Source organism: Doryrhamphus excisus, chromosome 5 (assembly GCF_030265055.1).
Source record: "Doryrhamphus excisus isolate RoL2022-K1 chromosome 5, RoL_Dexc_1.0, whole genome shotgun sequence".
NCBI classification, from domain to species: domain Eukaryota; kingdom Metazoa; phylum Chordata; class Actinopteri; order Syngnathiformes; family Syngnathidae; genus Doryrhamphus; species Doryrhamphus excisus.
Genome location: NC_080470.1, coordinates 5,434,501 through 5,461,220, shown reverse-complemented (window position 1 = coordinate 5,461,220; position 26,720 = coordinate 5,434,501). Strand labels below are relative to the sequence as shown.

General features: G+C 45.5%; 1 protein-coding gene across 6 annotated transcripts in view; it reads right to left on the bottom strand.

Moving 5' to 3' along the window:
- kank4 (KN motif and ankyrin repeat domains 4) overlaps positions 1–26,720 on the bottom strand; it is a 136,791-nt gene that overhangs the window by 17,942 nt on the left and 92,129 nt on the right. Inside the window, exon 1 of one of the 6 annotated variants that reach the window (XM_058072412.1) lies at positions 9,138–9,237. The exons of 4 other annotated variants lie outside the window; for them this stretch is intronic. The gene's annotated coding sequence lies outside the window, so the exon portion shown is untranslated. Of the gene's footprint in view, positions 1–9,137; positions 9,238–26,720 lie in introns of those variants that run through there. One more of the 6 variants, XM_058072413.1, reaches the window with a different exon arrangement.

Sequence of the window (26,720 nt, the reverse complement as noted above, 5' to 3'; positions counted from 1 at the left end):
CCACATTCTCTCAACGCCAGTCCAGAGGGCATGACAGCTGGCTGAGCGGCGATGGCAAAGAGGCGTAATGAGAGTATAGTTAATAAGCTCCTACTGATAACAGGGTGTCATTAAATGTCATCAGCATAGTTATTTAGAGAGTTATTTAAAACGTAAACCTCTAAATCACTGAAAAAATGGCACTGGCAAGAAACAAGTACCCGCATTGAACTCAGTTGTTAATACAGAACGATATAAACCCCCTCAGGCACACATCAAACATTCTGTCCATAAACACAATTTCGCTTGGGCCAGTCCACCAGGAAATAAGAAAATCATTAGTTAGAATGGTCACCTCAGTGCAAGAGATCAAATTAGCCTCATACAGTGATACAGCACAGGCTCAGGGGATGACAGCGTAACAGGAAATAGAATTGGCGAAAGCAAGCAGCAGACAGGAGGTGGGCGGTTAAACGAGAGAGAGTGAAAAACGGGCAGGCTCAGGAGTGGCAGCTGTCCACATTCATATCTCGTGCATGCAGAGCAGCTTTACTGTTAACTTTGCCCCGCTGTCATTTTCACCGCGGTTCTCTATCTAATTAAGAAAACATGCATGCATGAATGCATTACGATATCTCCTTCACACACTGTTTAGTTAAGTTCACGTCGTCTGAAGGGGTCAAACTGCAGAGCCAGGCCTGCAAAAATAACCATGTTCCAAGTCTTTATCACAGCACTAACTTGGGCCCAGTTATCTCAGTTTATGCTTGTTCTAGCCTGAGAATTTAGCTTTGTACCTTCGTGTAGCCCAATTCACTAACACTCAGCCTGGGGAAGACACAAGTAAATCAAACAGTGGAGTGTATTGTTAGAACAGCTGCATTTTTGTATGGAAAAAAATATGGCACGGCACCAACCACTTATATTGGCAACATACCAGGAAAAAAAAGCAGTACTAGCTCACACTGAGTGATATTTAAAAATCATAATTTATCTTCTAGGGACAATGTTATAAATTGTACAGACATCACTTAACAACCTCACAACTTAAATTTTAGGCGGCAGCAACATACTGTACCACCATCACTGTCTGGTCCATTGTTGCTCATAATGCCAATGAAAAGCCTGGCATACGTCACTGACACCTGTTTGAACGGCAAACAGGAAGTCAGACAGAAGCATGATTGAAATTACTCAGTATTACTGTAGGATAGTGGTGTGTCGGTCATGAACAAACGGGTCAAAAGAACTAGTTCTTTTTTGTGAACGGAATGACCGAGGTCGCCGCCCCTAAAATACCCGTTCAGTTCATTGAGTTGCTTTTTTTCGATTGGCTGGAGAGTCAGTTCACCGTTCATTTTGCAGGGCGGGAATATCTGCGTGCTTGCCTGTCTTATCCTATCGTTGCGCCTCGCTCTGTGGTTGGGTGGGGTTAGCTGACTGAAAGACAGGTCTTTCTGACCGGAAGCACAATCGCAGCATCGGGCCGAGTGTGGGGGGGGTCGGCCAGGGGTCGTAACGCCGGACCAGGGAGCTGAGAGGGCTCGAATCCGGAGGGCTGTCATAATACTTCAGATTTCAAGGTACGTCATCACGTGTTGTTGCGCTGTTGAGTCGGAACGAACGTGAACATGAGTGAACGGACTGACTCGACACAGCTGACCGGGTCTATGCACAGGGGGAGATCACAGGCTAACGACCAATTGACCGTAATGAGCGAAATGAGCGAAATGAACGAAATGAACGAAATGAACGAAATGAACGAAATGAACGAAATGAACGAAATGAACGAAATGAACGTTTCTTTTTACTGAATGAACCGGAATGATCCGGTTCAAAATGAACGGATCTTTTTACTGAATGAACCGGTATGATCCGGTTCGAAATGAACGAAATGAACAAAATGAACGAAATGAACGAAATGAATGAAATGAACGAAATGAACGAAATGAACGAAATGAACAGATCTTTTTACTGAATGAACCGGAATGATCCAGTTCACTGAAATGAACGGTTTTGCCCACCACAACTGCAGGAAGATCATGTATGCTTCCAAATACATAGAACGGTCTTTACCGTGACAAAATAACATCAATAATGACTCAATTAACTTTGTAACTCACTGCTTAACACAACCTACAACTACCTAGTAGTAGTAGTCTTTCATTTTTCTTCATGGTAATACTTTGGCACGTGCACTATTATTACCTTTACTTTGTTGTCAGAATACATGCTTTGCAGTAATGTGCAGCCAGGGGAAGCAGCTGAGTCATGATAAAAAAAAACAAGCATGAATAACACAACATCAATGTTATTTGTCCATTCCACTTTGTTATGAATGTATTTTCCAGTATGATTCCAGTAGTTTTCAAAAGCAGTGTGACGATTCACAATATTGAAATTTAACATAGAACAATGCAAGAACATTTTGTTCAATGTCCAATCCTACTGCTGAACATGATTTAATAGAGCACAGTCGTTGTCAATAAAGCTCCAATGGAAAACCCCAGTGCACATATTGTATTACGCTGTACATCTTCTCACACTCTTTTTCTACGTCACTCCCTTCATGGTCTTATTACAGACATTTTCATTCAGTCCTAATCCAATAATGCGTGGTACAAATCCAGTACAACAGTGTCTGGATTCATCAGAGACCAGAGTATTCCCTTTGCGCTACATAGCAGCTGGCCGGCTCAATTCCACAGATACAACAAGAAACCAAATTCTGTTGATAGGCTTCATTAAGCAGCAGCCAAATGATCCTCAAACCCTTTAATGTAGGCCATAAGAGAGACTCCTTTTAGTGACAAATGACTAAGTCAGTTAGTGGCTTTTGTCCTATTCTTTGAGTGGGAACCTCAGGAAATGTTCCGACCCGATACAGAATAACTGAGTATTGCTTTGAATAGCTGGAAACGATGCGGTTTCCTATGTCTAATTTATAATGCAAATATATACGTATATATATGGATGTGAGTCTTTGTAGGGTTTCATTTTACATGAGGAAAAATGATCCGGATGAGAGTGGAAGGAGACCTCTGACATGAGGAAAGATGGTGCGGGTAAGTAAAATGTGACTGGAATGCTGAGATGCATCATTACGCAAAAGTCTATTGTCACAATCTACTCGATTCCTTGATCAGCAAAACCGTCTCTTATGAGAAATGTTCCTTTCAAGAGAATTATCACGCTTGGCATTCGGTCAGTTCATTCATTAAAAACAGCAACATTCCACACTCAATGTAAACGAAAGCTTTTATTATCACTGCATTTAATTATCTTAAGTAATTGCTGTCCTATGGAGAGAGAGATGAGGCTGTCATTTCAGCCCGGCTTGAGCGATGAGCGCTGAAAAAAATATATTTCATTGTCTATGCAGTTGTGGCCTGGGAATAAACAAATCCATCGGAGCTGCTTTTCTCAGCAGAGTTATCCGACCCTGTTTGTCTGTTCTGAATTTCAAATATAGATGAATACACCCTGCAGGGGTTTATCGCAGACAGAATAAATCCTGCTGGTGCCTGAACGATGCATGAATGTCCACAAGTGTTAGAAACTCTCCCTGCTAAAACAGAGGAGTAACTCCTGCCATCCAACACATCCACTCCCTTGTATTATTTGATCAGCAGTTTTCACATAATGATACAATCTCTTGATGGTTTTGGCGACTTTTTAATGTTATGTTTTTAATGTAATCCAATAAAAACATATACACAATGTCACAACTTGACTGGATCTTGTGTATGGCATATTCTATGACAAAAAGCTTCGAAAATATATTTTAAAAAGCATCCATATGCACTACCGTGCAAAACACACAGATAAACCCTGCTGCCATTTTAACATTGGCCAGTATCTTTGAGCCATGTAGCGTTCACACTTGAGCTAGTGGATAATAAACCCCTTCTTCGGTCCGCTTGTTTGGTGCACACCAGGGTTCAGAGATAGCTTTCACACTTGACCAAATAAACTGCATTATCAGAACAAACACACCAGGATTATTTTTCCCTCATACATTCAGTATATTTCCATTTTGGACAGTTTTGACTTTGTTTCACACGAAAACTTCATTTTCTACCAATTATTCTCACAAGGGCCCCAGGTGGTGCTGGAGCCTATCCCAGCTGTCTTCGGGTGAGAAGTGGCGGGGCACACCCTGGACTGGTCACCAGCCAATCACAGGGCATATATAGACAAACAACCATTCACACTCACATTCATACCTATGGACAATTTGGAGTCGCCAATTAACCTAGCATGTTTTTGGAATGTGGGAGGAGAAAACCCACGCATGCACGGGGGAGAACATGCAAACTTCACACAGAGATGGCCGAGAGTGGAATTGAACTACGGTCTTATAGCTGTGTGGCCTGCGCGCTAACCACTCGGCCTATAGTAAACATGATAACAGAAAATAACACATTTATTAGTAGAGCCTTCTAGACCTGAACTAACACCCCTACAGTCACGTTTACACTTGTATTACCCGATGTAGTAAACATTCATTCATTCATTTTCTACCACTTATCCTCACGAGGGTTGCGGGATACACCCTGGACTGGTCGCCAGCCAATCACAGGGCACATATAGACAAACAACCATTCACACTCACATTCATACCTATCGACAATTTGGAGCCGTGCAGCCATGCAGTATATTATTTTAACTAAAATTAAAAAAAAATTCACATATTTTTTTCCAGATGAATATGTTAACTACTGAATGAAGTAATACACCAACTCTGTATAACACACCAGTTATCTATAATGCAGCTGCTCTTTCTCAGCAATAAAAACAGCAGTAAATATCCACTCATGCCACTTCAAGTTAGCTGTGCTTTTAGCAGTGATAATCACTCACATAGTGTACACTGTCTTGTTCTCCATCATGTCAAATGTCCAATGCGTCCATATGTCTACTCTTCTCTTTTTCCCAAGTGTAGACATGTTGCAGAGTGTATACAATATTGCTTTGACGGTGGAAAATCCAACCACCCTACCTCACAAAGACAGTAATTCTGGTGAATGACACCCCCATACGCAGCTAAAGTACAGTATACTGTAAAATTTGTTGACTTTACTTGAACAAACTTAGGAAACCGATTTCCAAGCAGTAATTTGCAATTGTTAAAGCTTAAAATAACTATGTTTAGTCAACTCATATCATGGCAGTAACCTTGAGTGTAGTTTACGCAAGATCATCAGTTAAGTTCAGATAACTTAAAGGTCTGAGTTATGTTCAGAAAGCACTACTCAAAAACCAAAATATTAGCTCATTAGTCAAAAATATTGTAAGACAGCTTATATGTAGTCTTCTGGTCACTAGACATCAGTAATGTTATGAGACATGATGCATGATGACATTAGCTTTCCCACTGCATGGAGACTGGCAATTAAATCAGCTAGCTAGCTAGCTAGTTAACTAGCTAGCTAACCCTAACCCATGCCATGGCTGAGATCGAGTGGAAAAAAAAGGTTATTCTCTCATCCGGTGTGGAAGTGGTAAGTTTCTGGCGTCTTTGTCCTTTTACCCACCCTATGTGAAACAATTTCTTAAGCTTAGAATAATTGGAGATGCTAACTAGTTAGCCCCATAGCTTGCTAGTGGCTATGTACAGGAGCCTACACAATGTGATTAAAAACTATTTTTATACTATCAGACTTGAAAAAAAAAGGGTTATTCTCTCATTCGGTGTGGAAGTGGTAAGTTTCTGGCTTCTTTGTCCTTTTACCCACCCTATTTGAAACAATTTCTTAAGCTTAGAATAATTGGAGATGCTAACTAGTTAGCCCCATAGCTTGCTAGTGGCTATGTACAGGAGCCTACACAATGTGATTAAAAACTATTTTTATACTATTAGACTTGGAAAAAAAAGGTTATTCTCTCATTCGGTGTGGAAGTGGTAAGTTTCTGGCTTCTTTGTCCTTTTACCCACCCTATTTGAAACAATTTCTTAAGCTTAGAATAATTGGAGATGCTAACTAGTTAGCCCCATAGCTTGCTAGTGGCTATGTACAGGAGCCTACACAATGTGATTATAAACTATTTTTATACTATTAGACTTGGAAAAAAAAGGTTATTCTCTCATTCGGTGTGGAAGTGGTAAGTTTCTGGCTTCTTTGTCCTTTTACCCACCCTATTTGAAACAATTTCTTAAGCTTAGAATAATTGGAGATGCTAACTAGTTAGCCCCATAGCTTGCTAGTGGCTATGTACAGGAGCCTACACAATGTGATTAAAAACTATTTTTATACTATTAGACTTGACATGAATTTAATTAGATGGATATTTTGGAGTAATGTACATACATGGGAAACACATTTTTCAATACATTATTTTTAGAGCAAAATAACACATTTACTTTGCCTTAAAAAGTAGCAGCTGTACCATGACGCCACCAGGGACTGACAGGCGGGTTGGTGAATTCTGCTATTTTACTCTCTTATGTTGTTGTATGCTGTCAATCACTGTTGCAATATGTGTGGTGTCACATTACTTTTAGTGTCTTTTTTTTCTCTCCTGTCTCAGGCTGACTTGATGTGTTAAACCTCAAAGCAGCGATGCACATCTTTTGCACATTCGCCAAGAATGCATCCCCCACCGGAACCCCCCCCTTATGTATTGTGGGGGCCTTGGGGTCACTTGCAGAAACTATAGAGAATATTATTTGCACAAAAATTAACATTGATCTCTGACTTTTTTTAGTCCTAAATCTTGAAGAAGGTCTTCCCAGAAGAGAAAAGCTGCCAACTCCACTTTCCTTTTTATTTTCTGGTCCTGTAGGTTCCCTAATAATGTTTTATATAGTGTGCAAGGGGGAATTAGGGAAGGTGAAAGACATTACACAGAAGCTTTTTCAAAAGGTTTCGGACAAATAGGTGGAAAAAAGGTGTGCTGACAGCATTAATTGTAAAGGTCTGGATATGTGTTACCAGCTAATCAGTCTTGATCTTCCTCCAAAGAATGAGACCATCTTCTTTTTCTGTGCTCCTATTGAGCTATCCAAGCACGGAGGCCTGCTTTTATTAGCAATAAAGGAAGTAACCCACCATCTATTATTAAGTGGAGCACATAGCCAGCCTCTTAGCTGGACCTCTAGTACCGCAAGGGCTTCTTTCCCTTCCTTGGAGGTCCAATAACATGCTGAAGTAAGTACTACAGCTTATTAGTGTGTGGGATGTCACTCATTAGCGGCAACTGAAAATGTGAGATATAAGTGTGGAAATGTGTTGGTGGTGTTTAACTTGGAAAGAGACGGAGAGATCATGACGAATAGTGCTTTAGGTTGTGTCGTATTGATAGTAGGAACCAAAACCAAAATATAATTATAACAGAGTTCAATGTGATGACCTCATATGTTTTGACGACAGATGTAGGCAAGTGTAGCGTAGCCAAAAAGTCACACAGTTTGATGCTCTAAATTTATTCTAACCCAAACACATCCACAGCAACTCTACTAGTTGCACCAAACGCGCCGCGACAAAGGAAAAAAAACATCAAGCTTCAACACATCAAATCCTATCAGCCAGCAGAAATGGCAGAATCGCTACAATGCCCAGGGGCTTGTTTCTATCGCTGCGGCGTAAAAAAAAAATGTTTACCAGAAACGTGATGTGAAAAGTTCTTACTTTGTATCTGTATATGAAGCCTTTTCTTCTCTGGAATAAGTTCTGATACTTTGTTGTAAAAGTCTGGCTTGTCCTCTATGGAAGAATGGCAGTGACAAGCACCGTCTAGCTCATGCATGCTCATACTGAAGTGCTTCTCATATGACATTTCTATTTACTTTATAGTCCGATTACCAAGAATGATGATGTCACACATACATTAAAAAATTAAAAAAGTCATAGTGTATGACTGTTTGGCGACTCGGCAGGCATACCTCAGGATCAGGTCGTCGATTTTTACTTTAAAAAATTATTGGACTCATAAAGAAAATACATTTAGAATAGACTCCAATAGGCTAATATTCATCATGACTGGTGAGGCTGTGTGACGTTCGCAAACACGTCTATCTGTTCACCTGAACACAATAGTTCCTCAATCTCATCATACTACCGTGCGGTGCATTCACTGACACACCAATACGAAGGTCACAACAACATGTTTAATGTATGTATGACCTAAATAAATAGAAGGACTCAAAGTTAAAAAAAAATAGGAAAGTGCGGCGGGAAAGAATGTTTCCCGGGAAAAATGGGAGGGTTGACGGTTGTGATTTTTGTGGTGCCTTAAAAAAGTTGCCTTTATATTATATATTATATACATTAAATATATAAATATTTAATGAACAAAAGTGTTTAATTGGATTGGAAAATGTGTTCCTCTTTATCAGTATCAGGTTTTTCCCCCAATATACTATATAAGGCATACTGCAATAATATTGTATTTCAAGTTACTCTTCGATTCCCACCTCAAACATCTAAATACTGTACTTATATAATATGTAGTATACAGTAGATGCCAAAAAGTGTCTTATTAAACAGTTGTGGCCAGCTGCACATAATAATAAAATTCTCCCACACTTGAGCATGAGATAAGACATGCAAGCACACAAACATAGAGATATACACACTGTTTACTGTATTTGAACCTACTCCCACCTTCTAATGTGATAAAGAGCCAGCTCACACCAGCATGGTGTGAAGCATAGGCGGAACATGGCGGCTCAGTACATAGTACATTCTGCACAGCAGGCACTCAGTCATTAACATGAATTCAGTGTTTATTGATCTTTTTCCCAGTGGGTTCTCTGTGACTCCACCAACAGGACACACATGGGTATAGACACGCGTGGCCATAACAACACCCTGGACATGTGACTGTTCAAAACCACTCCATGCACTTATTGCATTTACATGTACGACATTATGTGACACAAAACGTCTCACCTACAATTATATAGCCATTGTTTCTTTCACACTCTTTCTCACACATCCTAGGCAACACCATGTGACCTATATTCTACCCGGCAAAAATAGAAAGTGAAAGAGGGAGTAAGAAAAGAGGGAAGAAAACATGTGAAGTAAAGAAAATAACATGACATCATACGTGATCGCATGAACAGCGGTCTTTTCTGGAAAAAGACGAGCTAGAGTAAGAAGATCTACGAATCAGAAGAAGGAACACACGATCATGAAAGGGAGACCTCTCACCTGCCGCATACCTCCACACTTCCTGTGCTTCCTCAGCATCAGTATCACACCTTGTCTGTGCACTCAGCTCAGTGCACACCAAATGTGTAAAACAAAATACACAGGAAAAAAAAAAAGAGGGGAGGAGGCCAGAGCGACATGGGTGGGAAATGGGTGGAGGTGTTGACAGAGGTTGTTGAGGGGTGGAGAAAAAGGGGAGACAAGAGAAAGGCGGTATCCATGCATCATTCACCAGTATTTCCAATTCAACCTACCAGCTAGACAGCGGCATTGCCTCAGTAAAAGAATAACAGCCAATGTTCAGCCTGACCGCCACGACTTCACAGACAGTCGGAGCATAGAAGTCTGTTAATTTTATATGAAGCAGTCATAAAGTCCTCAACAGGCTAGTATTGTATTGTATTGTAGCAACACAGAGGTTCTATGTGGTTTGTTGACTTCTTCCACAGTGGACGAGTGGTTAGCACACAGGCCACACAGCTAGGATACCTGTGTTCAATTCCCCCCTCTGGCATCTCAATGTGGAGTTTGCATGTTCTCTCCATGCATGTGTGGATTTTTCTCTCACATTCCAAAAACATGCTAGGTTAATTGGCGACTCCAAATTGTCCATAGGTATGAATGTGAGTGTGAATGGTTGTTTGTCTATATGTGCCCTGTGATTGGCTGGCGACCAGTCCAGGGTGTACCCCGCCTCTCGGACCGAAGACAGCTGGGATAGGCTCCAGCATGTCCGCAACCCTTGTGAGGATAAGTGGTAGAAAATTAATGAATGAATGTTTACTATATCGGGTAATACAAGTGTAAACATGACTGTAGGGGTGTTAGTTCATGTCTAGAAGGCTCTACTAATATGTGTTATTTTTTGTTATCATGTTTACTATAGGATGAGTGGTTAGCGCACAGGCCACACAGCTAGAAGACCGGAGTTCAATTCCACCCTCCATCTCTGTGTGGAGTTTGCATATTCTCCCCGTGCCTGCGTGGGTTTTCTCCGGGTACTCCGGTTTCCTCCCACATTCCAAAAACATGCTAGGTTAATTGGCGACTCCAAATTGTCCATAGGTATGAATGTGAGTGTGAATGGTTGTTTGTCTATATGTGCCCTGTGATTGGCTGGCGACCAGTCCAGGGTGTACCCTGCCTCCCGGACAAAAGACAGCTGGGATTGGCTCCAGCATGCAATTCCTTTATGAACCTGGCTTTGTGCACTGGGTAATGACTTTCCACAAATAAATATGCAAACAGTCTTGGGAAGATGAAACAATAAGATTTAAGAGGTTGTTCTTGATATTTTTCTCAGTGTAACGTGTGTTTCTAAGCACAGATGTGAGCGTGTAAAGCTTTCTCAGTATGATTAGATTTTCCTCAAGTGCAAATAACCCCAGGAGAGACATGACTATCGTTCATTCATGGATGTGTGTGCACTGCATGTGTGTGTGTGTGTGCGCTATTATGAACCACCATGCACCAGTCTAATTATAACTGGAGGACTTCCAGGCAGCAATTGCTGCATCACCACATAACTGCTTTACATGTAAGCAATTCTTGAGGCATCACGTTGGCTCTTGGAGATACCAAGTCTATGTAATGAGTAAACTCTCATATGTTCATGTTCAGTTCAAGAACAGAAAGTAGTCTAATGCTTAAACCCTGACTGGGCCTAGTTGGTTCTGAGAGTAAATGAGGTAAATAATTAACAACCTTTAAATAAGCTAACTGCCCAGGCTAATGGCCCTATATTTTATCTCTCCTGTACGATCCCAGTAAGAAAAGTGGTGGTAATTTCTTAGTCGATGAATGTGCAGACCACATTTAAGAAGAAAACCCTAAAGCAAGGCTGCAGCTAAGATGGGGCCTCTGTAAAATGAAGAATAGAGATTGCATAGAAATATGAATAACATTAAATATTAATTTGTTTATGTGGCACACTTAAAGCAAGACCTGGGATCGGTTTGATAGATAGATAGATTTGATAGAGTGCAACCCTCTTGCCCAAAGTCAGCTGGGATAGGCTCCAGCATACCCCCAAGGATAAACGCCACGGAAGATGGATGGATGGGCTTCACTGGGTAATAGCATAGTAACATAACGTGAGTTTTCGCTTTATGTCGCGCTCCAGCAGAGCTCTAGCTATATCGCTGTGTCGGAGGAATAGCATCTTAGAGGAAAACTGCATTTATGTAAATGTTGCCCTTTTTCCACATTCATATGTGAGTCATATGATTTTGTGTGTGTTTTAAAGATATAAAAAGAGCTAAAAAGAAGCAGTTAATTACTTTGCGTAATGGGATACAACTATGCCGCCTACAAAGACCGCTATTAAAACATGCCGTGACCATGTAGTAACAGGTACATTCATGATAATATGTAATACTTACAGTATTTTGGTCTTTTTAAGCATTATTGGAACTTCCTTCCTGGAAGGCGTACATAAACAAAGAAACACCTACACCTAGTGGCAGCAGGTCCAATATGTAGGGTTACCTTTTTGGTTGTGGACAGACACATTATGAGCGTGGTGCAAGTGTATGGTGAAGGTATTTGCTAGTTAGTAGCTTGCAGTTATGGTGTCGCAAAGGGTCAGTGCGCCAGTAACGTAGTTCGATCATTGTAACAATGTTAATAATAATAATAACAATGTTAAAATGCATGTCACATTATTAAATGAGGCGTCAGGAGTATGTGTTTCCCATTATGTGTTTTTTATATCTTTAGAACGAACATTTTTTTTAAAAAGTGCAGTTTTCCAGGTCATGCACGGTGGTGAGTGGTTAGCGCGCAGGCCACACAGCTATGAGATCCGAGTTCGATTTCACCCTCGGGTATCACTGTGTGGGGTTTTCTCCGGTTTCCTCCCACATTCCAAAAACATGCTAGGTTAATTGGCAACTCCAAATTGTCCATAGGTATAAATGTGAGTGTGAATGGTTGTTTGTCTATATGTGCCCTGTGATTGGCTGGCCACCAGTCCCGGGTGTACCCCACCACTCACCCAAAGACAGCTGGGATAATGGTATAAAATGAATGAATGAATTAATTAATGACTTTTCCAAGTCCTCCTCCAACTCAAGTTTGACCAAGGCACGCAACTCATTGTAGCATAGCAAGTGAATTGCACAAACGCAAGGTGCATTCAGGTACAGGTTTTTGGCGAAGACCCAACGGCGGCACTGAAAACGGTTCTGTGACCCACCGGCTGAGAATCACTGGTGCAGGACATATTCTTGGCCATAAGAATAAGCGTCCTTTGTATTCTAAAATGTACTATTGATGTGCATGTTTTGTGGCTAAATCCTGCCTGCACATGCAACACATTACATAAAATCAACTTGCCCCCTTTCATCTAATGCAGCCAACTGAAAGAGGGTGTAATGTGGCCCAGGGGGTTAATCTTCTCGCTTTCCGATCACATGAACTGTCTGCTGTCAGTGGGGATCAGATCCCATCTGAAACCCCTGGGACTTTTAAGAGTCGGACCTCTGTTGCATCTTTATGCATATTTTGATATTTCATTACGCTTGTTTTTAAACAAATTTAAACGCTGCTGTCAAAGCAATGCAGAAGTCTGTCATTAATGAAGACAGGGTACCCTGTCCTGTGACCACTGGGTTAAAACTTGTAAAGTTAAAATAACAAACGTGTAATTATGACAGGTTAACTTTTACCTAACTCATCGGTATTTACCTTTTACCTACAGGCAATAAACTGCTAAGAAGGTTAAAATGTTTCTTAGAGTTTATTCATTCATTTTCTACCGCTTATCCTCATGAGGGTTGTGGGACCCTGCCCAGCTGTCTTCAGGTGAGAGGTAGGGTACACCCTGGACTGGTCGCCAGCCAATCACAGGGCACACATAGACAAACAACCATTCACACTCACATTCATACCTATGGACAATTTAGAGTCGCCAATTAACCTAGCATGTTTTTGGAATGTGGGAGGAAACCGGAGTACCCGGAGAAAACCCACGATTGCACAGGGAGAACATGCAAACTCCACACAGTAATGGCCGAGGGTGGAATCGAACTTGGGTCTTCTAGCTGTGTGGCCTGCACACAAACCACGCCTCCGCAATTTCCTAGAGTTGATGACGGCAATGATGATTATTGTGATTTCCATTATTCCCTGTAGGGAAAAATGTTTTACAAATGAAAAATAAATTCCTGAGCCACGGAATGGATTATGTTTTCCACTCCACAAACACGCCATGCATACTCACTGAAAACATGACATCCTCATACAACAGAATTCTGAGTTAGAGTGAGAGCATCAAAAATGTTAGTTTAATTACATAAAGGCCTCAAAAAGGTGGAATAAAACATTTTTTCAGCATAAAAAAGGTAAGGTATTTGACCATTCAATAACAAACAGGCTTCTTGAGCAAGATAAGAAAGCACATGACTGTGGAAAAAAAAGACTACTTAAAAGAGTCTGGTGCAATCCATGTGAGGGGCACTTGCAGGTGGCTTGATTTCTCTCATCGACCCATTGGCTAAGCACAAAGAGACCACATGGTGGTTGGCAGGCACTGCGGGAATTAGTGCAAAGTATGCTTTGTGCTCAGTCAAGTGTCCAAGGCAAGGACTTTACTCTGATATTCAATTTAAGCATTCCTGCAAAGAACACACCGTAAGTATATCAGTTCTTTCATATTTGGTTAATGGGAAATGTTATTCATAGTCTTCTAATCATTTGTAATCGGCATAGAGCTATGATAAATGGTAAGTGATCACTGCAGGCTTACATTAAATCAGTTCACTTCTAGTGTTAAATGTCTGGCTCCATGGCAGGAGCTGTGCTGTTTTTAGATATAAAACACTAACTGTTGCCAAATGCAGTTAGAAGTATTTGAGTGTTCCAACTCCGAGTGGGTGCAAGTGTGAACAAACACAAAATCTGTTTCTACTGGCAATACTCAAGGTTCACAAACACCATTATTTCAGATGGTGAGACTGAGAATCATTAATATTCTATCTCAAATCAAAGTTTTGATCCATGTGCAAATAAACAACCCTGAATATCCCAGGACAGTAATCCCTCCCTCAGATCCGACTGTGATCAGATTTCTGTAACTACAGAAATATTTCATTTAGAAATATGGAATTTTGCTAATATAACTACTAGTTAGAGCATAAAAAAACTGTTTATGACCTTTTCAATAGAAATGTTAACATAATTAAAACTGCAAGCAGTGATGAGCGGGCTCGAGCACCCCGACGCGGTCGGGGGTAGGCGCGGGTCGGGGGTACACGCGGGTCGAGGGCGCGCGCGTGTTCGGACGGGCGCGCGGACGCACCGTACGAAAAACCGCAACGATGGGATAAGCGGTAAGGGAGTTACGGCACTTGCAATTTTCCGCCCGGAGGGGGCGACGCCGGCGGCGAGGCTGGTGCGCGGTCACGTCCCGTCCGGCGCCCCGAACCGCCATAAAAAAATTTGCGACGATCGGACCGTGCGGTAGGTACTTGCGGCGGATATACGTTTCCGCCTGTGGGTGGCGCTATACAGTCTATGCGCCCACACGGTAATGGACCGGAGGGTACCCCGAACCACCAGAAAAAATTAGGTGCCGATCCGACCGTGCAGAAGGAAGTTACGGCTGATATACATTTCCACCAGTTGGTGGCGCTATAGCGTATGTACACACACTGTCATAGACCAAAGGGTAACCCGAACCACCAGAAAAAAATTCGGGCAGATCCGACCATGTGGGAGGAAGTTACGGCAGATATACATTTCCACCAGTTGGTGGCGCAATAGAGTCTATGGACACGCAGATTCAAAGAGTGGAGGGTGACCCGACCGACCAAAAAAAATTTAGAGACGATCCGACCATGTGGAAGGAAGTTACGGCTATATACATTTCCACCAGTTGGTGGCGTTATAGAGTGTATGTATACACACAGTCATAGACCAGAGGGTACCCCGAACCACCAGAAAAAATTTGGGACCGATCCGACCATGTGGAATGAAGTTACAGCTGATATACATATCCACCAGTTGGAGGCGCTATAGCGTATGTACACACACTGTCATAGACCAGAGGGTACCCCGAACCACCAGAAAAAAATTCGGGCAGATCCGACCATGTGGGAGAAATTTACGGCAGATATAAATTTCCACCAGTTGGTGGTGCTATACAGTCTATGTACACACACAGTCATAGACCAGAGGGTACCCCAAACCACCAGAAAAAATTTGGGGCCGATGCGACCATGTGGAAGGAAGTTACAGCTGATATACATTTCCACCAGTTGGTGGCGCTATAGTGTATGTACACACACAGTCATAGACCAGAGGGTACCCCAAACCACCAGAAAAAATTTGGGCAGATCGGACCAAGTGGGAGGAAGTGACGGCAGATATACATTTTCACCAGTTGGTGGCGCTATAGAGTCTATGTACACACAGTATAACAGACCAGAGATTGACCCAACACACCAAAAAAAATTTCAAGACAATCTCACCATGAATCAGGAAGTTATGGCAGATATACATTTCCACCAGTTGGTGGCGCTATAGAGTCCATATACACACACAGTCACAGACTGGAGGGTGACCGAACCCACCCAAAAAATTAGGAGACGATCCGACCATGCGTGAGGAAGTTACAGCAGATATACATTTCCACCAGTTGGTGGCGCTGTGTTTTGAACATGGGTTCTGGAGCGTTAGGTGCGTCCTGTCATGATAGACTTCTCCACCGAAAATCATAGTGATACGTGCAACGGGTGGCGAGGGATAATGATTTGAAACTTCTAGGTGGCGCTAGTGTGTCAATTTAGATTGGTGTCACATGGGAGCACCACCAGGGCGCTCAGGCCTGGATTTTGACCTTACGTGTAAGATTTCAGCAGCCTGTGACCTTCTGCGGGCGAAATATGAGCCTTCGATGGTCAATGGCGAAGGCTGACCATTTGCCGTGGCCACGCCCACCACATGTGCTTTACACACATCACATTCCATCAACTGACATCATCAGTCTGTCAGTCAAACTGTGTATTGACTTTGATGTACATTGCTTCAAGGCAAGGCCAGACACCAGGCAGGGCCAGATAAGGTAAAAGTTAAGGTTAAAGTAAAAGTTTGGTGGCGTGCCACGCCCACATCCTAAGTAGCAGCCCAAAATCCTTCGCAATTTAACGTGGGCCATCCGTCTAGTGTCCGTTGATGCTACAACGGACTCATTCGGTCAAACCCCCTAGGAGGAGTTCGTCGAGATACGACCCCTACATCCTCCCCCAAATGGCCGCCGCCACCTAAAATGGCCGACTTCCTGTTGGTTTTTGAACATGGGTTCTTGAGACTTTTTTGTGCGTCCTGTCACGAGTGATGTCTCCTCCGAAAATCATGCCCATACGTGCAACGGGAGGCGAGGGATAATTATTTTAAAACTTGTAGGTGGCGCTAGTGAGTCAATTTGGCTTGGTTTCAAATGGGGGCCCCACCAGGGCCCTCAGGCCTGGAATCTGCCCCCCCTTATGAGTTTTCAAGCACATGCGACCTTCTGCGGGCGAATGATGACCCTTTCTTTGTAAACGGCGAGGCCTGAGCATTCGCCGCCAGGCCACGCCCACCACGTGCGCTTTTCCTGCATCATGGTCCATCAACAGGCTTCACCAGGCTGTCAGGCAGTGACCTTGTGACCTCGGTGTTCATCTGATGAATCTCCTGCCAGAAAAAGCCTCATGTAGATGACACGCCTTTAGCCTGTCGCCAATAGGTGGCGCTGCGACGAAATCAGGAAGTGACCTACGGGGACCTTCGGGGCGGGGCCATGATCACATGTACCAAGTATGATGAAGATCTGACCATGTGGAGGCAAGTTATTCACGTCTACAGTTACGCTCGGCGTGCAAGGCCCGGGCAGATGAAAAAGGGCAAAATTTGGGGGCGTGCCACGCCCACATCGTACGGAATATCCCAAAATCCTTCGCAATTTAACGTCGGCCAGCCGTCTAGTGTCCGTTGATGCAACAACGGACTCATTCGGTCAAACCCCCTAGGAGGAGTTCGTCGAGATACGACCCCAACTTCTGGCCCGAAAAAGGCCGGCGCCATCCAAAATGGCCGACTTCCTGTTCGTTTTACAATATGGGTTCTTGAGACTTTTTGGTCCGTCCTGTCACGATAGACGTCTCCACAAAGTTTCGTGACGATAGGTGAAACTGGTCTCGGGGGCCAATTTTTTCAAAAATAAAAGGTGGCGCTAGAGAGTCAATTTTGGAACATTGTTTTCGGGACCCCCACCAGATCGAAATTTTCGGCAGACCTGACGCGCTTGCAAAATTTGGTGAGTTTTCGGGCATGTTCAGGCCCTCAAAATGGCCGTCGAATCGGCAGAATAATAATAATAATAATAATAATTAAAACTGCAAGCAGTGATGAGCGGGCTCGAGCACCCCGACGCGGTCGGGGGTACGCGCGGGTCGGGGGTACACGCGGGTCGGGGGCGCGCGCGTGTTCGGACGGGCGCGCGGACACACCGTACGAAAAACCGCAACGATGGGATAAGCGGTAAGGGAGTTACGGCACTTGCAATTTTCCGCCCGGAGGGGGCGACGCCGGCGGCGAGGCTGGTGCGCGGTCACGTCCGGTCCGGCGCCCCGAACCGCCATAAAAAAATTTGCGACGATCGGACCGTGCGGTAGGTACTTGCGGCGGATATACGTTTCCGCCTGTCGGTGGCGCTATACAGTCTATGCGCCCACACGGTAACGGACCGGAGGGTACCCCGAACCACCAGAAAAAATTAGGTGCCGATCCGACCCTGCGGAAGGAAGTTACGGCTGATATACATTTCCACCAGTTGGTGGCGCTATAGCGTATGTACACACACTGTCATAGACTAAAGGGTACCCCGAACCACCAGAAAAAAATTCGGGCAGATCCGACCATGTGGGAGGAAGTTACGGCAGATATGCATTTCCACCGGTTGGTGGCGCTATAGAGTCTATGGACACGCAGATTCAAAGAGTGGAGGGTGACCCGACCGACCAAAAAAAATTTAGAGACGATCCGACCATGTGGAAGGAAGTTACGGCTATATACATTTCCACCAGTTGGTGGCGCTATAGAGTCTATGTATACACACAGTCATCGACCAGAGGGTACCCCGAACCACCAGAAAAAATTTGGGACCGATCCGACCATGTGGAAGGAAGTTACAGCTGATATACATATCCACCAGTTGGAGGCGCTATAGCGTATGTACACACACTGTCATAGACCAGAGGGTACCCCGAACCACCAGAAAAAAATTCGGGCAGATCCGACCATCTGGGAGAACGTTACGGCAGATATAAATTTCCACCAGTTGGTGGTGCTATACAGTCTATGTACACACACAGTCATAGACCAGAGGGTACCCCAAACCACCAGAAAAAATTTGGGGCCGATGCGACCATGTGGAAGGAAGTTACAGCTGATATACATTTCCACCAGTTGGTGGCGCTATAGTGTATGTACACACACAGTCATAGACCAAAGGGTACCCCAAACCACCAGAAAAAAATTTGGGCAGATCGGACCAAGTGGGAGGAAGTGACGGCAGATATACATTTTCACCAGTTGGTGGCGCTATAGAGTCTATGTACACACAGTATAACAGACCAGAGATTGACCCAACACACCAAAAAAATTTCAAGACAATCTGACCATGAATCAGGAAGTTATGGCAGATATACATTTCCACCAGTTGGTGGCACTATAGAGTCCATATACACACACAGTCACAGACTGGAGGGTGACCGAACCCACCCAAAAAATTAGGAGACGATCCGACCATGCGTGAGGAAGTTACAGCAGATATACATTTCCACCAGTTGGTGGCGCTGTGTTTTGAACATGGGTTCTGGAGCGTTAGGTGCGTCCTGTCATGATAGACTTCTCCACCGAAAATCATAGTGATACGTGCAACGGGTGGCGAGGGATAATGATTTGAAACTTCTAGGTGGCGCTAGTGTGTCAATTTAGATTGGTGTCACATGGGAGCACCACCAGGGCGCTCAGGCCTGGATTCTGACCTTACGTGTAAGATTTCAGCAGCCTGTGACCTTCTGCGGGCGAAATATGAGCCTTCGATGGTCAATGGCGAAGGCTGACCATTCGCCGTGGCCACGCCCACCACATGTGCTTTACACACATCACAGTCCATCAACTGACATCATCAGTCTGTCAGTCAAACTGTGTATTGACTTTGATGTACATTGCTTCAAGGCAAGGCCAGACACCAGGCAGGGCCAGATAAGGTAAAAGTTAAGGTTAAAGTAAAAGTTTGGTGGCGTGCCACGCCCACATCATAAGTAGCAGCCCAAAATCCTTCGCAATTTAACGTGGGCCATCCATCTAGTGTCCGTTGATGCTACAACGGACTCATTCGGTCAAACCCCCTAGGAGGAGTTCGTCGAGATACGACCCCTACATCCTCCCCCAAATGGCCGCCGCCACCTAAAATGGCCGACTTCCTGTTGGTTTTTGAACATGGGTTCTTGAGACTTTTTTGTGCGTCCTGTCACGAGTGATGTCTCCTCCGAAAATCATGCCCATACGTGCAACGGGAGGCGAGGGATAATTATTTTAAAACTTGTAGGTGGCGCTAGTGAGTCAATTTGGCTTGGTTTGAAATGGGGGCCCCACCAGGGCCCTCAGGCCTGGAATCTGCCCCCCCTTATGAGTTTTCAAGCACATGCGACCTTCTGCGGGCGAATGATGACCCTTTCTTTGTAAACGGCGAGGCCTGAGCATTCGCCGCCAGGCCACGCCCACCACGTGCGCTTTTCCTGCATCATGGTCCATCAACAGGCTTCACCAGGCTGTCAGGCAGTGACCTTGTGACCTCGGTGTTCATCTGATGAATCTCCTGGCAGAAAAGGCCTCATGTAGATGACACGCCTTTAGCCTGTCGCCAATAGGTGGCGCTGCGACGAAATCAGGAAGTGACCTACGGGGACTTTCGGGGCGGGGCCATGATCACATGTACCAAGTATGATGAAGATCTGACCACGTGGAGCCAAGTTATTCACGTCTACAGTTACGCTCAGCGTGCAAGGCCCGGACAGATGAAAAAGGGCAAAATTTGGGGGCGTGCCACGCCCACATCGTATGGAATATCCCAAAATCCTTCGCAATTTAACGTCGGCCATCCGTCTAGTGTCCGTTGATGCAAGAACGGACTCATTCGGTCAAACCCCCTAGGAGGAGTTCGTCGAGATACGACCCCAACTTCTGGCCCGAAAAAGGCCGGCGCCATCCAAAATGGCCGACTTCCTGTTCGTTTTCCAATATGGGTTCTTGAGACTTTTTGGTCCGTCCTGTCACGATAGACGTCTCCACCAAGTTTCGTGACGATCGGTGAAACTGGTGGCGGGGGCTAATTTTTTTTAAAATTCAAGGTGGCGCTAGAGAGCCAATTTTGGAACATTATATTTGAAACCCATAAAATATAAAATTTTTCGCCAGACCTGATGCGCTCGCCAAATTTGGTGAGTTTTCGGGCATGTTGAGGCCCTCAAAAAGGCCGACGGTTGGCAGAATAATAATAATAATAATAATTAAAACTGCAAGCAGTGATGAGCGGGCTCGAGCACCCCGACGCGGTCGGGGGTACGCGCGGGTCGGGGGTACGCGCGGGTCGGGGGCGCGCGCGTGTCCGGACGGGCGCGCGGACGCGCCGTTCGAAAAACTGTGGCGATGGGATAAGCGGTAAGGGAGTTACGGCACTTGCAATTTTCCGCCAGGAGGGGGCGACGCCGGCGGCGAGGCGGGTGCGCGGTCACGTCCCGTCCGACGCCCCGAACCGCCATAAGAAAATCCGCGACGATCGGACCGTGCGGTAGGTACTTGCGGCGGATATACGTTTCCGCCTGTGGGTGGCGCTATACAGTCTATGCGCCCACACGGTAACGGACCGGAGGGTACCCCGAACCACCAGAAAAAATTAGGTGCCGATCCGACCGTGCGGAAGGAAGTTACGGCTGATATACATTTCCACCAGTTTGTGGCGCTATAGCGTATGTACACACACTGTCATAGACCAGAGGGTACCCCGAACCACCGGAAAAAAATTCGGGCAGATCCGACCATGTGGGAGGAAGTTACGGCAGATATATATTTCCACCAGTTGGTGGCGCTATAGAGTCTATGGACACGCAGATTCAAAGAGTGGAGGGTGACCCGACCGACCAAAAAAAAATCTAGAGACTATCCGACCATGTGGAAGGAAGTTACGGCTATATACATTTCCACCAGTTGGTGGCGCTATAGAGTCTATGTACACACACAGTCATAGACCAGACGGTACCCCAAACCACCAGAAAAAATTTGGGACCGATCCGACCATGTGGAAGGAAGTTACGGCAGATATACATTTTCACCAGTTGGTGGCGCTATAGAGTCTATGTACACACACAGTCATAGACCAGAGGGTACCCCAAACCACCAGAAAAAATTGGGGGCCGATCCGACCATGTGGAAGGAAGTTACAGCTGATATACATTTCTACCAGTTGGTGGCGCTATAGCGTATGTACACACACTGTCATAGACCAGAGGGTACCCCGAACCACCGGAAAAAAATTCGGGCAGATCCGACCATGTGGGAGGAAGTTACGGCAGATATACATTTCCACCAGTTGGTGGCGCTATAGAGTCTATGGACACGCAGATTCAAAGAGTGGAGGGTGACCCGACTGACCAAAAAAAATTTAGAGACGATCAGACCATGTGGAAGGAAGTTACAGCTATATACATTTCCACCAGTTGGTGGCGCTATAGAGTCTATGTACACACACAGTCATAGACCAGAGGGTACCCCAAACCACCAGAAAAAATTAGGGGCCGATCCGACCATGTGGAAGGAAGTTACAGCTGATATACATTTCCACCAATTGGTGGCGCTATACAGTCTATGTACACACAGTATAACAGACCAGAGATTGACCCAACACACCAAAAAAATTTTCAAGACAATCTGACCATGAATCAGGAAGTTATGGCAGATATACATTTCCACCAGTTGGTGGCGCCATAGAGTCCATATACACACACAGTCACAGACTGGAGGGTGACCGAACCCACCCAAAAAAATTAGGAGACGATCCGACCATGCGTGAGGAAGTTACAGCAGATATACATTTCCACCAGTTGGTGGCGCTGTGTTTTGAACATGGGTTCTGGAGCGTTAGTTGCGTCCTGTCATGATAGACGTCTCCACCGAAAATCATAGTGATACGTGCCACGGGTGGCGAGGGATAATGAATTGAAACTTCTAGGTGGCGCTAGTGTGTCAATTTAGATTGGTGTCACATGGGAGCACCACCAGGGCGCTCAGGCCTGGATTATGACCTTACGTGTAAGATTTTAGCAGCCTGTGACCTTCTGCGGGCAAAATATGAGCCTTCGATGGTCAATGGCGAAGGCTGACCATTCGCCGTGGCCACGCCCACCACATGTGCTTTACACACATCACAGTCCATCAACTGACATCATCAGTCTGTCAGTCAAACTGTGTATTGACTTTGATGTACATTGCTTCAAGGCAAGGCCAGACACCAGGCAGGGCCAGATAAGGTAAAAGTTAAGGTTAAAGTAAAAGTTTGGTGGCGTGCCACGCCCACATCCTAAGTAGCAGCCCAAAATCCTTCGCAATTTAACGTGGGCCATCCGTCTAGTGTCCGTTGATGCTACAACGGACTCATTCGGTCAAACCCCCTAGGAGGAGTTCGTCGAGATACGACCCCTACATCCTCCCCCAAATGGCCGCCGCCACCTAAAATGGCCGACTTCCTGTTGGTTTTTGAACATGGGTTCTTGAGACTTTTTTGTGCGTCCTGTCACGAGTGATGTCTCCTCCGAAAATCATGCCCATACGTGCAACGGGAGGCGAGGGATAATTATTTTTAAACTTGTAGGTGGCGCTAGTGAGTCAATTTGGCTTGGTTTCAAATGGGGGCCCCACCAGGGCCCTCAGGCCTGGAATCTGCCCCCCCTTATGAGTTTTCAAGCACATGCGACCTTCTGCGGGCGAATGATGACCCTTTCTTTGTAAACGGCGAGGCCTGAGCATTCGCCGCCAGGCCACGCCCACCACGTGCGCTTTTCCTCCATCATGGTCCATCAACAGGCTTCACCAGGCTGTCAGGCAGTGACCTTGTGACCTCGGTGTTCATCTGATGAATCTCCTGCCAGAAAAGGCCTCATGTAGATGACACGCCTTTAGCCTGTCGCCAATAGGTGGCGCTGCGACGAAATCAGGAAGTGACCTACGGGGACCTTCGGGGCGGGGCCATGATCACATGTACCAAGTATGATGAAGATCTGACCATGTGGAGGCAAGTTATTCACGTCTACAGTTACGCTCAGCGTGCAAGGCCCGGACAGATGAAAAAGGGCAAAATTTGGGGGCGTGCCACGCCCACATGGTATGGAATATCCCAAAATCCTTCGCAATTTAACGTCGGCCATCCGTCTAGTGTCCGTTGATGCAAGAACGGACTCATTCGGTCAAACCCCCTAGGAGGAGTTCGTCGAGATACGACCCCAACTTCTGGCCCGAAAAAGGCCGGCGCCATCCAAAATGGCCGACTTCCTGTTTGTTTTCCAATATGGGTTCTTGAGACTTTTTGGTCCGTCCTGTGACGATAGACGTCTCCACCAAGTTTCGTGACGATCGGTGAAAGTGGTGGCGGGGGCTAATTTTTTTTAAAATTCAAGGTGGCGCTAGAGAGCCAATTTTGGGACATTGTATTTGAAACCCATAAAATATCAAATTTTTCGCCAGACCTGATGCGCTCGCCAAATTTGGTGAGTTTTCGGGCATGTTCAGGCCCTCAAAAAGGCCGTCATTTCGTCAGAATAATAATAATAATAATAATAATAATAAACATTACGATAACAATAGGGCTTTCGCACTGGTCAGTGCTCGAGCCCTAATAATAATTAAAACTGCAAGCAGTGATGAGCGGGCTCGAGCACCCCGACGCGGTCGGGGGTACGCGCGGGTCGGGGGCGCGCGCGTGTTCGGACGGGCGCGCGGACGCGCCGTACGAAAAACCGCGGCGATGGGATAAGCGGTAAGGGAGTTACGGCACTTGCAATTTTCTGCCAGGAGGGGGCGCCGCCGGCGGCGAGGCTGGTGCGTGGTCACGTCCCGTCCGGCGCGCCGAACCGCCATAAAAAAATTTGCGACGATCGGACCGTGCGGTAGGTACTTGCGGCGGATATACGTTTCCGCCTGTGGGTGGCGCTATACAGTCTATGCGCCCACACGGTAACGGACCGGAGGGTACCCCGAACCACCAGAAAAAATTAGGTGCCGATCCGACCGTGCGGAAGGAAGTTACGGCTGATATACATTTCCACCAGTTGGTGGCGCGATAGCGTATGTACACACACTGTCATAGACCAGAGGGTACCCCGAACCACCAGAAAAAAATTCGGGCAGATCCGACCATTTGGGAGGAAGTTACGGCAGATATACATTTCCACCAGTTGGTGGCGCTATAGAGTCTATGGACACACAGATTCAAAGAGTGGAGGGTGACCCGACCGACCAAAAAAAATTTAGAGACGATCCGACCATGTGGAAGGAAGTTACAGCTGATATACATATCCACCAGTTGGTGGCGCTATAGAGTCTATGTATACACACAGTCATACACCAGAGGGTACCCCGAACCACCAGAAAAAATTTGGGACCGATCCGACCACGTGGGAGGAAGTTAGGGCAGATATACATTTTCACCAGTTGGTGGCGCTATAGAGTCTATATACACACCCGGTCACAGAGTGGAGGGTGACCCAACCCAGCAAAAAAAATGTGGAGACGATCCGACCATGCATAAGGAAGTTACGGCAGATATACATTTTCACCAGTTGGTGGCGCTATACAGTCTATGTACACACACAGTCATAGACCAGAGGGTACCCCAAACCACCAAAAAAAATTTGGGACTGATCCGACCATGTGGAAGGAAGTTGCGGCAGATATACATTTCCACCAGTTGGTGGTGCTATAGTGTATGTACACACTGTCATAGACCAGAGGGTACCCCAGACCACCAGAAAAAATTTGGGGCCGATCCGACCATGTGGAAGGAAGTTACAGGTGATACACATTTCCACCAGTTGGTGGCGCTATACAGTCTATGTACACACAGTATAACAGACCAGAGAGTGACCCAAAACACCAAAACAAAATTCAAGACAATCTGACCATGAATCAGGAAGTTACAGCAGATATACATTTCCACCAGTTGGTGGCGCTATAGAATCTATATACACACACAGTCACAGACTGGAGGGTGACCGAACCCACCCAAAAAAATTTGGAGACGATCCGACCATGTGGAAGGAAGTTACAGGTGATATACATTTCCACCAGTTGGTGGCGCTATACAGTCTATGTACACACAGTATAACAGACCAGAGATTGACCCAACACACCCAAAAAAATTTCAAGACAATCTGACCATGAATCAGGAAGTTACGGCAGATATACATTTCCACCAGTTGGTGGCGCTATAGAGTCTATATACACACACAGTCACAGACCGGAGGGTGACCGAACCCACCCAAAAAAAATTGGAGACGATCCGACCATGTATAAGGAAGTTACGGCAGACATACATTTCCACCAGTTGGTGGCGCTGTGTTTTGAACATGGGTTCTGGAGCGTTAGGTGCGTCCTGTCATGATAGACGTCACCACCGAAAATCATAGTGATACGTGCAACGGGTGGCGAGGGATAATGAATTGAAACTTCTAGGTGGCGCTAGTGTGTCAATTTGGATTGGTGTCACATGGGAGCACCACCAGGGCGCTCAGGCCTGGATTCTGACCTTACGTGTAAGATTTCAGCAGCCTGTGACCTTCTGCGGGCAAAATATCAGCCTTCGATGGTCAATGGCGAAGGCTGACCATTCGCCGTGGCCACGCCCACCACATGTGCTTTACACACATCACAGTCCATCAACTGACATCATCAGTCTGTCAGTCAAACTGTGTATTGACTTTGATGTACATTGCTTCAAGGCAAGGCCAGACACCAGGCAGGGCCAGATAAGGTAAAAGTTAAGGTTAAAGTAAAAGTTTGGTGGCGTGCCACGCCCACATCCTAAGTAGCAGCCCAAAATCCTTCGCAATTTAACGTGGGCCATCCGTCTAGTGGCCGTTGATGCTACAACGGACTCATTCGGTCAAACCCCCTAGGAGGAGTTCGTCGAGATACGACCCCTACATCCTCCCCCAAATGGCCGCCGCCACCTAAAATGGCGGACTTCCTGTTGGTTTTAGAACATGGGTTTTTGAGACTTTTTTGTGCGTCCTGTCACGAGTGATGTCTCCTCCGAAAATCATGCCCATACGTGCAACGGGAGGCGAGGGATAATTATTTTAAAACTTGTAGGTGGCGCTAGTGAGTCAATTTGGCTTGGTTTCAAATGGGAGCCCCACCGGGGCCCTCAGGCCTGGAATCTGCCCCCCCTTATGAGTTTTCAAGCACATGCGACCTTCTGCGGGCGAATGATGACCCTTTCTTTGTAAACGGCGAGGCCTGAGCATTCGCCGCCAGGCCACGCCCACC